This window comes from Cervus elaphus, chromosome 25, assembly GCF_910594005.1.
Source record: "Cervus elaphus chromosome 25, mCerEla1.1, whole genome shotgun sequence".
Lineage (NCBI taxonomy): Eukaryota > Metazoa > Chordata > Mammalia > Artiodactyla > Cervidae > Cervus > Cervus elaphus.
Window position 1 is genome coordinate 25,685,216 of NC_057839.1, and position 12,245 is coordinate 25,697,460.

The window sequence follows — 12,245 nt, forward strand, 5'->3', positions numbered from 1 at the left end:
ATCTCCCGGAGAAGGGAGAGGCTACCCAATCCATTATTCTAGCATGGAATATGAAAAGATAGGCTGTTGCAATGGAGTTTCATTGACTATAAATATGCATGGCAGAGGTTTTCCTTCTTTATTGGGGCTATAATCTCATGAACAAGCTAAGCCCCATTCCAATTGCTCTAAATGTGTCATGTATCAAGCAGAGGATTTATGGTACAGACTAGGAGTTTGCAAACCCTTCAGAATTGATATATGACAACTTTCCATCTGACCTTCTTTTAGCAAAAAGACCTCTAATTTTTTCTTCCTTTTTTTCCATTTTTTTTTTTTTTTTTTTTCAGTTGTAGAGTCTGATGCCTAATTCAGTGTGCTTTCCCTTTGTGTATAGTTACGTGCTGCTACTCTCGGGGCATGGATATATTTAATTAGTTCAATGAATAAATCTAAAGAAATACCATCTTATTTTGGCAAAAGAAGAAAGGTGAGAATGACAGTGAATCTTAAGGACAGTGATGTGAAGAGGGGCTGCAGGGAAGGTTAGATTTACCATGTGATGCCGTATCTAAGGAATTTAGTTCTAGACATAGAGTTCCTTCTTTGGGCATACTTGTTGGAGTCTCCACTAGAATATTTGTAGACATTACTGGGCATCAATCTTCTAAATTCTAGAGATATATGGAAAGATCAGATGAATTCAGAAAAATATCCACTAAAACCATGAAATCCCAAGAGGGATAAGGACTGAGTATGAGAAAACATTTCTAGTTGTACAAATTTAGATAGTCAAGGAAAAAGAAAGAATGAAACTACTTTAAAGATCTGATAAGGTTCTTTAAAGATCTGATAAGATTAAGTGCTTTGGAAAGAGGGTTAAGATTTAAAAGTCCCCCAAAGCTAGTAGATAATAAAGGGAAGAATGAGTTGACAGTGACCATCAAGGCATATTTCAGCCTTGGATTGCAATCTCTAGCTCCCAGAAATGGGTTTCACAGAAACTACATAGCTCTCTGGCTTTGAAATGATGCAAACAATGGCCTAGAAAGACATTCTTGAGAAACAGAGGATAACTGGCCGTCAGATAAGACAAGGAACCCAAAGCCCAGGCTGGTGTTTTAGTTGTGCAATCTACTTTCCTGTGAAACTAAATTGGGGGGTGAGGGGTAGGTTAGAGGCAACAAAGAGAAGAACTCTGTCTATAGAGAGGCCACCTGCCCAAGCTCTCACATCAGAATGCCACGGTCTAGAACTTCCCTGGTAGTCCAGTAGTTAAGAATCCATCTACCAATTCAGAGCACACAGGTTCAATCCCTGGTCTGGGAAGATTCCACGTGTCTTGGTGCAACTAAGCCCACGTGCATCAGAACTACTGAGCCCAGTAGAGCTCGTGTACCACAAAAGGAGAAGCCCCAGCCGTGAGAAGTCTGCCCACCTCAACTAGAGAGTAGCTCCTGCTCACCACAGATAGAGTCCTTGGGCAGCAACAAAGACCCAGTGCAGCTAAAAATAGACAAATACAATTTTAAAAAGTAAAGTTGTAAAAAAAAAATGCCATGGTCCAATGACTGTTCCTCTCTCTATTACTGTGGGCAAGGCTCATCAATCTCTGAGCTTACTTTTGTCCTTGGGAATTGGGGATTCTGATTACAGCTCTTGTCTGTTTTGCTGGATGATTGCTTTCTGTCAGCAACTGAGAACATGGTGAGAGAGGACTCAGTAACTGTTGTTATTTAATATTGATGCAGCTGTTGCCACCACTCCATCAGACATTTTTAATCATCATTTCATTACTATGGGCTTGAGAAGAGGCAGCAGAAGAGTCGATCAGAGTGGCACAGTGACGGAAGGGCATCAAGGGCTCTCCAGTGGCACCGCTGGCAGAGGTCCACAGTGAGCCAGCATGGGTGAAAGACAGCTGACCTGCATCACTGAAGAATCGTTTCTGGTCAGAGACCCCGATGTAAGGAGTCAGGCTAGAGAGGAAGTGTCTCATCCATGGAGGGCCTAGGAAGGATGACTGACTCCCGCCTCCACCCCCACCCCCGCTGTCTTTTATAGTCAAAACATCAGCAGCAACCTTCTTGGAAGGATATGATGTGGATCCTTTGTGGGCAGAGCATTCTGGATCATAGAATCCTGTGGACTGGGGGTAATTCTAAGTGAACAAAGAAACCATAGGATTCTAAGACATGATTACTCCAAAATAAACCAATATTGCCAAACATACTGAGGTTGCTTAAAGGAATCCAACTTAGAATACAAACAGTTTCCTCTTCTAGGAGCAGCAGCCTTTAATTTTAAAAAGGGAAACAATCTTCAGTATTATTTCTTTGTCTTCAGCTCTGGGTTCAAACTCTGTGTGGTGTTAAGAACCGTCAATAGTTAAACCTACTGCACCTTCTCAAGCTCTTTTTCTACCATCTTTTAATGCCCAAACTGAGTTTACCTATTCAGGTCTCACGCTGTTCTTCCCCTCAGTCTTGGCTCATGCTCCTCCTCTGCCTACAAAGTCCCTCTGTTTTGTCACCATAAGTCAATATCCAACCCATCCTTGTCCAAATCACAGACACTTTATCCCCAAAGTGTAATCTGGCACACCAACTGACCCTTGTGCCCTCCAACTTTTTCATCTATATCTCTTTCATGGAATTCACTTTCTCCTTGGTATTAAATTATTTGACTAAATAGAAAATGCAGCTTCCCTACTATACTATAAACTCACTAAAATCAAAGTTCACTTCTGATATGTCTGTAACTTAACTCATTGAATGTTTATTAAATACCTACTGTGTGTCAGGTGTTTGGTTCGTGCTTCGCCTCCTTCATAAGATCTATTAGTTCCTGGAATATGGTTACTAAATAAATGATCAAGTGAGATAATTGGCCAGTCTTAGACTCTTTCCTTTGACCTTTTTTTCTGTTTACCTTCCAAATAGTCCCTATGAAAAATCGGTCCTACAGTAGGATACCCACACACACGCACATGCACTACTGTACCACACCTTACTCTAATTAAAGGAGTGATACCATATTTGGGGACTTCCCTAGTGGTCCAGTGGTTAAGACTGCACTTCCAGTGCAGCAGGTGCCAGTTCAATCCCTGGTTTGGGAATTAAGATCCCACATGCCATGGAGCATGGCCAGAAAATTAAGGCTTCCCAAATGGCACAGTGGTAAAAAAATCCTCCTGCCAATGCATGAGACACAAGAAACTCAGGTTCAGTCCCCAGGTTGGGAAGATCCTCTGGAGAAGGAAATGGCAACCCACCCCAGTATTCTTGCAGGGAAGATTCTGTGGACAGAGGAACCTGGCAGGATACAGTCCATGGGGTCGAAAAGAGTCAGATGAGCCTGAGCACAAGCACTGTGAAACACACCATAGTTAAACTGGTTGCAGCCCAAAGATGAACAAGATCTGCTAAAACAGCAACTACATTCTAACCACATTAAAAGGGTCTTTTTATGTCCTTTTACAAAAGGGTATTACTTGGTTGTTGCCTCTCCAAATAAACTGTAGGCTCCTTTCAGGTACAAAGCAACTTATACCTTTCTATACGATGTCTTGTATATAGCAGGAGCTCAGTAATCTTGTGTGTGTGTGTGTGTGTATGGATGACAAATTTGAATTTGTATTATGCAGTAATTTTACACCATAAGAAATTCACCATGTTCTAAAAAGCTGGAAATAGGACATTTGGGGAGCTTACCTCAATTCTGTCATAGATCTCTTAAAGCAATTGGTGTTGGTCCTTTGTCTGATTCCAGGTTAATTTTAAGAAAAAAAAAAAAACTTAATTCAGATGTTTTAGGACTCCCACAGTAATGAAGACTTATAGAGCTTAAATATTTAAAGTAGTTAGGTAGACCTCTTCAAAAAAAAATTATGCTTGTTCCTATGTTTGATGCCTCTCTATAAGGTCTCAATTTTTCATTTTTAAAAAAGATGATGCCATGAAAATCCAAAGCAGTTGAAATGAATTATGAGTCCTTATGGAGTAGGGGAAGGGAAAATAATCGTTCCCCAGGGATACATTTTTTTTAAGTTCCTCTTTCTATTTGAAATGCTTCCTGACTTGACAACTTGCAAGAATTGCACAATCACATGGGTTTGTGATTCTGCAGAAGACCAGTTCTGCAACGTAGGGGAAGAACATTTCTTGCAAATTAGAAAATTATTTGGTTCTGTTGCTGACCCTACTCAGGACTTGCTCAATGACTTGGAAATGCTAGTTGTTCTTGCTCTCTCTTTTCAATGTTTCTGTGCATGGACATGGATAAAATATATTGTATAAAATACTGATGCTAATTACAAGGTTTGGGAGTCCTTAATATTACCAGAGACACATCATAATCCAGGTGCTTGTTAATCAATAAATTCAACCTGTGATACCAAGTTAGACTTCTCAGAGTTGTCAAGTTATAATTTTTAAAAAATTAAAAGCTTATCTCTTATACAAATATACAAATTGTGACCATCTTTTTATTTATTAAACTTGTTAATGATAGAAGTAGAGAGATGACAAAGCTGACTCAAAGAGGAATATAAGAGCCAACATGTGGAAAGGAAAACTCTGAAATAAGATCACAAATTTAGACATCAAGCTGGTTAATGTCCAATGAGGCAACAAAGTCATAGCCATGGGAGTTACCTTTTTTTCTAAAAACCATTTGCAATGTATCAGTTTTCTATAACATCTAATTTTATAGAGTCTGGGCCCTAATTATTATGACAGACAGTGTTACCTTCCCTTAGGGTGTAGGATGACTCTTAACCAAGCATATTAAAAAGACACACAGAAGTCTTTTTTATTTATTTTTAGCAACTGGATAATTTTTCTTGATGAATATTAGAGAAAGGTGCAAGAATACACAGACTTTCCTAGCAAGAGTCCTGTTTTTCTATTTTTATTAAGCTGGGTTAGCTGGCAGTTGTTTCTCATGGTTGAGACTCTTCATAAATACAATAAAAAGACGAAAACTTTGTTGAGATTTCCCTTACTTCACAGAAGCTGCCTCAATGTAGATATTAACGCAAAGTCAACCGACCTAAAATTAAACAGGAAATGGGACCCAGCCACCCTTACAGCCCCATGCGCCTTCAGGTGTCCTGCCAGTGACATCACTCACTGTTATCTGGAGTCCTGCCTCACGAGCACATGCCCTCCCCGGGGTTTCTTCGTCCATTCGTGTCCCCAGCACAGCAGGCTCCGGGGACTCCAGCCTCTTTAAGGACCCAGTCAGCCCGTTTCTTCCTAATTACCCGACTTACCCTTACTGCATATCTTGACCCTGTTTTGCTGTTCTCTCTCATTCTATGGCTGCATTAAAATGGCAACCCACTCTAGTATTCTTGCCTGGGAAATCCCATGGACAGAGGAGCCTGGCGGGCTATAGTCTACAGGGTTGCAGAAAGTCAGACACGACGGAGCAACTAAACAACAATTATACTGTATTATGGCTAGTATGATAAATCAATACTTATTGACTTGGTATATTTTGAACACTTTCTTTGTACAAAGCTCAATTACAGTCTTTCATCTCTTTCTCTATTCACAGGGACTGACCTGATTGTCACAAATATATTTCCGGGACCTTAAATTCTTATAACCTGCTAGTCCTTTCATGATCTGTCAATGAAGCAGAGTACACCGGTCCCTTTAAACTAAAGATCAGATATGAGCCTTTTCTCAAGAAGGAAAATAAATAGGATGAAGGAAAACAGAGAGGCCAGAGAGATACACTGACCCACCTTTGGGTTATTTTGGTGTTTTTTAAAGTAAGCCAGTCATATCTGACTCTTTGCAACCCCATGGACTATACAGTTCATGCAATTCTCCAGGCCAGAATACTAGAGTGAGTAGCCATTCCCTTCTCCAGGGGATCTTCCCAATCCAGGGACTGAACCCAGGTCTCCCGCATTGCGGGCAGATTCTTTACCAGCTGCTCAGCTTGTTTTTTTACCAGAGCTTGTTTTTTTAAGCCTGTGCTTAAGAGCATACATTCAAGCCACTTACAGAGAGAAGGTTTAAATCCAGGACGTACTCACAGAGCAGCAATAGTCAATGACCACAGGGGTGGGCTTTTTTGGGGTGGGCATCTTTTCATACTCCCTGGAGATGTCTTTGTTGTCTTTTACAACCACTAAATCTTGTTTTCAAAACGTCAGTCTCAGTTCCTTAAGAAACTTCCTGTGGTTTTCCATCTTGCAAACTCCTATAACACTCACTGCATGGAGCAGCCAGCTGGTCCTTGATGTGCTATCCACATTCTCTGGATTGTAAGCATGAATCATAGCTCCTTGTACCATCTTGTACTTCTTTTTGTGCAATAAATCTCACAGCTCCATGTTGGAGCTCAACACAAATTGTTTATTAATTTAAGGCAAGGACTGGAGTATGATATTAAGAAAAGAAGGATGAGTTTGGAAAAATGGACTGCATCATAATGAAGCAAAGACAGATGAAACCAAGGAGGAGGTTAGGAGTGACTGTGAAATATTGAGGAAGGGATTCACTAGGAAGGAAAGAGAGTCCCACATGATAGAGAAGAGTGGAAAGGTAGTTTTAAAGGGATCACATGAGCTTGAGAGAAATATTAGAACCCACTCCAGCATTCTTGCCTGGAGAATCCCATGGACAGAGGCAACAAACAGTCCATGGGATCACAAAGAGTTGGACATGGCTGAGCTACTGAGCACGCTTGCATGCACTACAGTGTTGGTACTGTGTTAATGAGCCCTTAGTGGTATTTGATGAAGAAGCAAATGAGTCAGTGAATGAATGAATAAAATTTTCTTTTAATCTACTTCCCTCAAGCTCACTATGATTTCTATTCTGAGATCTAACGTTGTGTCTTTTCTACCATGCTCACCCCTCTTCCTCGACCCCTTTTCTGTTGCTTTAATTCATTTCAGTTTTGCTTTAGAGCAGGGGTCCCCATCCTCTGGGCCACAGATCAGTACCTCCTGTCAGATCAGCGGTGGCATTAGATTAGTGCACTTGAATCATCCCAAAACAACTGCCCCCTACCCCCACTGGTCCATGGAAAAACTGTCTTCCATGAAATCAGACCCTGGTGCTAAAAAGGTTGGGGACCACTGCTTTAGAGGGTGTTATAATCTCTCTCCACGTAGTCCTCTACCAGAATGTCTTCATGACTTGCTGTTAAATGGCATAATAGACAAATTTCACCATGTAAAATTGCATAAGCATGTGGTTTTAACTATTAATAACAGATTGATCGATTTTCTTTGGGCTTCCCTTGTGGCTCAGCTGATAAAGAATCTGCCTACAATGCAGGAGATCTGGGTTCGATCCCTGGGTTGAGAAGATCCTCATGGACTGTATAGTCCATGGGATCGCAAAGAGTCAGACACGACTGTTTTCCTTTTGGTCTAACTTAACATGTGTACAGAGTTCTTAGAAAATACTCTCTAGATCCCTCAGAGCTGACCTAAACTGGAATCTGATTAATATGTTGCCTTGGAGGAAAGATGCAGCCAATGTGTTGATTCCCTTTACACCAAAGATTACTTTAAAATTTAAAAAATTTAAAATAAGTCATAAAATGTTCCTATTTAGTATGAGAAAAAGATATTTTTTAAAAATCTATAGTTTTTTAAAAAATAAAAATGTGATAGATTTCCATTCCCCCTCCCCCCAAACTTCACACACCTAAACTTCTAGGACAAGATCTGCACTTTCAGAAAAAGTTCCAAAATATTTTCAAGCAGGAGCTAAACTACATAAAAATGGGCAAGTGTGAAAATGTCTATGTGATTGTTCAAAAATACGATTCAAAATTTGTGATCAGGGTGTGGTGATTTTTTAAAATGGCACAGATGAAGCACATTATTCAGTCAATTAAGGATGTAAAGAGGCCTGCTCCAAATCCTTTGAGCGCCTGTCTATAAAGTTTACATTTTAATTGGTCAAAGTCACCCTAGTGCACACTTCCAGGCAGCCCGACTGGTGAATTGTCTTTGATGAAGCATTTCCCTAGGCACCTGGAACGATGCAGAGTACATAGGAGGACCTCAATAAAAATCATTGGAAAGCTGAATAAATGTGACTCAAACATGGAGAAGTAGTGGAAATAAAATTGCCAGACACTGTATGTAGATTTGGGCAGACAGTCCCAAACCCTTGCTATGCCGGTGCCGTCTGTGTACATTCATACTCTAGAGTGAATGGTTAACAATTTTTACAAGTGGGAAACGATTCCCTACCCCACCCTGCAGGATCCCTGAAGTCAGGTCTCCCCCAGTTCCTGCCCCCAGACAGCAGGCCTGAGAGGAGAGCTGGCACCGTTCTGCAGGCCAGCTTTGGTTTTGCCACCTGCCCAGCTGTTATTCACCCATCTCAAGTCTCTCCATGGTCCTGTGATGGGGCTGAAAGGAGGAAAGAGTCTAAGAAAAGAAAAGAAAAAGTTGTGGGAGAGTGTGGTATAAAATGAGAGGAAGCAAACGGGTCAGGATAGGTTGGCTGAGGGGAAAAATGTTACCTGTGCCATTAACATACAGCAAAATGCAACCCACTCCAATATTCTTGCCTGGAGAACCCCATGGACAGAGGAGCCTGGCAGGCTACAGTCCATAGGGTCACAAAGAGTAGGACATGGATGAGGCGACTTAGCACAGCACAAAACGGAAGTCTGAATTTTTTATTTTCTCAGTAGTTCAAAAAACACGTTTGGGGAGCAACTGTTCTTCCAGAGGTGAGACAGACAATTCACACTAAAAGATTCTTAGTGAGATGAGCTTGTGTGTCCTTTTTAAACAAATCTGTTAAACAACAAGGTTAGTAATGCAATCTAGCAGACAGAAAACAGCCAGCCACAACAACAGACCCAAACAAAACCCATCAGCAATGTATTTCCTTCCACCCATCCTTTTAGCCCCTTTGCGTGACAGAGCAGCTAGTTGCCTGGAGGAAAGGACTCGGGGAAGTGGGGACTTCCTCCCTCGGCCCCAAGGATAGCATCATATAGGAGGGGGCAAGAGGTGGGGGTGCTCGCTGTATTTTCCAGCTCTGCACTGCTCATCTGGTCCAGCTCTTTGGCAAAGAGAAGGACACCGACGGGGACCTCGCAGTCCCTCGACTCAGCACAAAGCTTCCTTAGATTAGTGCCCAAACTAATTTTTATGACATGTCGTTCCAGTAAGGGGACTGCTGCATTTCACAGATGGGCTTCCCCAGATAGGGGCTGTTGATTGGCCGAGTTGGGATCTGGCTGGATTAGGGAAATTTAAGCTGACAGCTGGTCTTTTTTGCATGAGCGCATAAAGCCCTTGTTGTTGGAGGAAGCGATGGGGGCTGGTCAGACCCCCCCTGGCCAAATGGGACGGTTGCTCTTTGCAGTGGCCAACACTTCCCAAGCTAAAATGACTTTTTGAAGATAAGGATTGTACAAATACAGTTACACTGTACATGCCCAAATGATCTCAAGCCCTGCCTAAAAGACCAGAGCAGACAAGAAAACAGACCAATGGAACGTGGGGTGGCAATACAGAAACAATCTAAAGTAGTTCACATCTAGTGGAAATGCCAGAAGTCCTAATCATGAGGAACCTGGCTTCTCTGGAGCAGTGAGTCACTCTGTGTCTTCGCTAGAAGATTGGTTCACATGATCAGTGGGTATTGAGCAGGGATTTAAAAGGTTTATTTGCCCAAGGAAAGACCAGGCAGTGTTGGGCAATAAAAATATTAATACAAGCCTGTGTGTGTATGTGTGCATGTGTGTGAACATGTGCCAGGTATTGATTGCATTAAGTGCTTAAGGTGCATTAACTCATCCTATCCTCACAGCTACCCTGTGAGGTGGGTACCATAATTATCTTCTTTTTATGGAGGAGGAAACAGGTTTAGAGAGATTAGGTAGCCTGTGGGTTACTCTGAGAGCCTAACCTGCATTAGTAACAGTGTTTTCAGGTCACAATTCATTAAACATTATAAAATCCATTTAGTGAGTGGCAATTAGGCTTTGGGCTTTCCTGGAGGCTCAGTGGTAAAGAATCCACCTGTCAGTGTAGGAGACATGGGTTCGATTCCTGGGTTGGGAAGATCCCCTTGGAGGAGAAAATGGCAATTTACTCCAGTTATTCTTGCCTGGGAAATCCCATGGACAGAGAAGCCTGGTGGGCTATGTCTATGGGGTCACAAAAAGAGTCAGAAATGACTTAGTGACTAAACAGCAACAAATAACAAATTAGGCTTTAGAAAAACAGAATAGAAAAAAATAAGTGCTCTACATGCAGTAAAAATAAGAATTGTTTCATTATCCTTTTGATTCAGTTATACATGTGCTTCATGTTGTCGATTGAAAGATAAAATGTAGTAGCCTGATATCTAAACCACAGGTTAGTTTTGCCTGTTTTTGAGCTTTGTGTTAATGGAATGGTGTAGCATATGATCTTTTGTGTCTTTGTGTCTGGCTTCTTTTACTCAACATTATTTTTGAGAAAACATTCAATGTGGCTATAGTCTGCTCATTCTTGTATGTTGTATGACCACACATAACTTTTTAGGTTTTTTAAGTTTTTTAAGTTTCCTGTGGATGATATTTGGGTTTCCAGGTTTTTAGTATTACAGATAGTACTGCTGTGAACTTTCTAGTATGTGTCTTTTGTTAGACATACGTACATACGTACATATCCCCACTGGGTAAATATCAAAGTAGTTGCACCAAATTAAATGTTTTTCTCACAGTGAATTATGATCAAAGAAATTGGAATGACATTGACTTGTGATTTCTATGGGAAAATGCTTTCTTTAGGGTACAAATACAGAAATATATATATATATATATATATATATATATAAATCTACCCCATCCTCTTTTCCTTTCTGCTCCGACCCTCCATCTGTAAACCTGAGCAAGGCTGAGGAGGTGGGCCATCACGGGCAAGACTACAGTTTTCAAAAAAACTTCAGAGCAGAACAGAAGGAATGTCCCTGGATGTGAAATAGCTGGTTGCCCAGTAACAGGTCCTACTCTCTATGATGAGAAGGAACCCTCTCAACAGCCCTGCGACACTCCCCCACATTAGACAACCCTTGGCCTCCCAGGACACTAGGGAGACCACCCTGGATCCCTGGCCACTGCTGAGGCTTCTGAAGCCCACCTGATCACTTGGAGCGTCTGCTTCCCTGCAGAGGCAAGACCTCAGGTGGGAGAGAAAGCTGTCTACCATTCACCTGGATTGGGTAGGAGAGACAGCTGTCTATGATCCACTTGGAAGGCAGAACAGTGAGTGAGTTTTTCATATTTGTTAACAGAGTAAAAGAGATACTGAAACTGTAGCTCTACAGAGCACTGTCATCAGAAAGAGGGAAAGAAGAGGAAACGTAACATACACAGCCCCGGGACTTGTAGTCTGGAGACTGCCTCTCTCTCTCTTTCTCTTATGCCATCAGTAATGAGCCCACAGATCATCCTTGTCTCTCCAGAACCATCTCCTGCTGGTAGAGGGATGGCCCGTGACATGCCTTCTGAAGATCCTGCTCTCACTTCCCTCCCAAGGGAAACACCCAGGGTGGATCTGCCTAACCTCGCCAAGTGCCACACCAAGAACTGTGTAGGCGCAGCCTCTTCTGTGTCCCTGTCTTATGCAGAGTCTTTTCAGGGAGTCCACAGGGAGCTTGAGAAGGAGATGCAGGGCCCCTGCCTGTGCCGAGGGCTGCTTCTGTCAGCCTGACTCATCCCAGAGCCAGCCTTTATTCTAACATCCACAGGAACTCCAAATGTATGCAAGGGATCTGATTCTTCCGCTTCTCCCAGAAATTGCACACCAATCCCTGTCTCCACTATGTTCTGCATTTGGAAGCTGCCTCCAATCACAAAGAGTAGTAATAATACTGCAGGGCAGGGTACATCACCTATAAAATGAAAATATTTAGAAAGTTGACTTAAGAACAGTAGACCCTAGGACTTCCTTGGCAGTCCAGTGGCTAAGACTCCTCATTCCCAATGAAGTGGGGGCCCAATTTAATCCCTGTTCAGGGAACTAGATCCCACATGCTGCAACTAAAGATCTCCATGCCACAACTAAGACTGAAGATCCTGCGTGTGGCAACTAAGAGCCAGCACAGTTAAAGAAATAAATATATTTTAAAAAATAATAGTAGACCCTAGCCATGTGTGGCATCACACACTTGAAACATAGCTACTCCAAACTGAGGTATACTATAAGTGTAAAATACACAGTGGATGGCAAAGGGTTACATTAAAAATGTCACCTATCTCATTAATAATTCTTACAT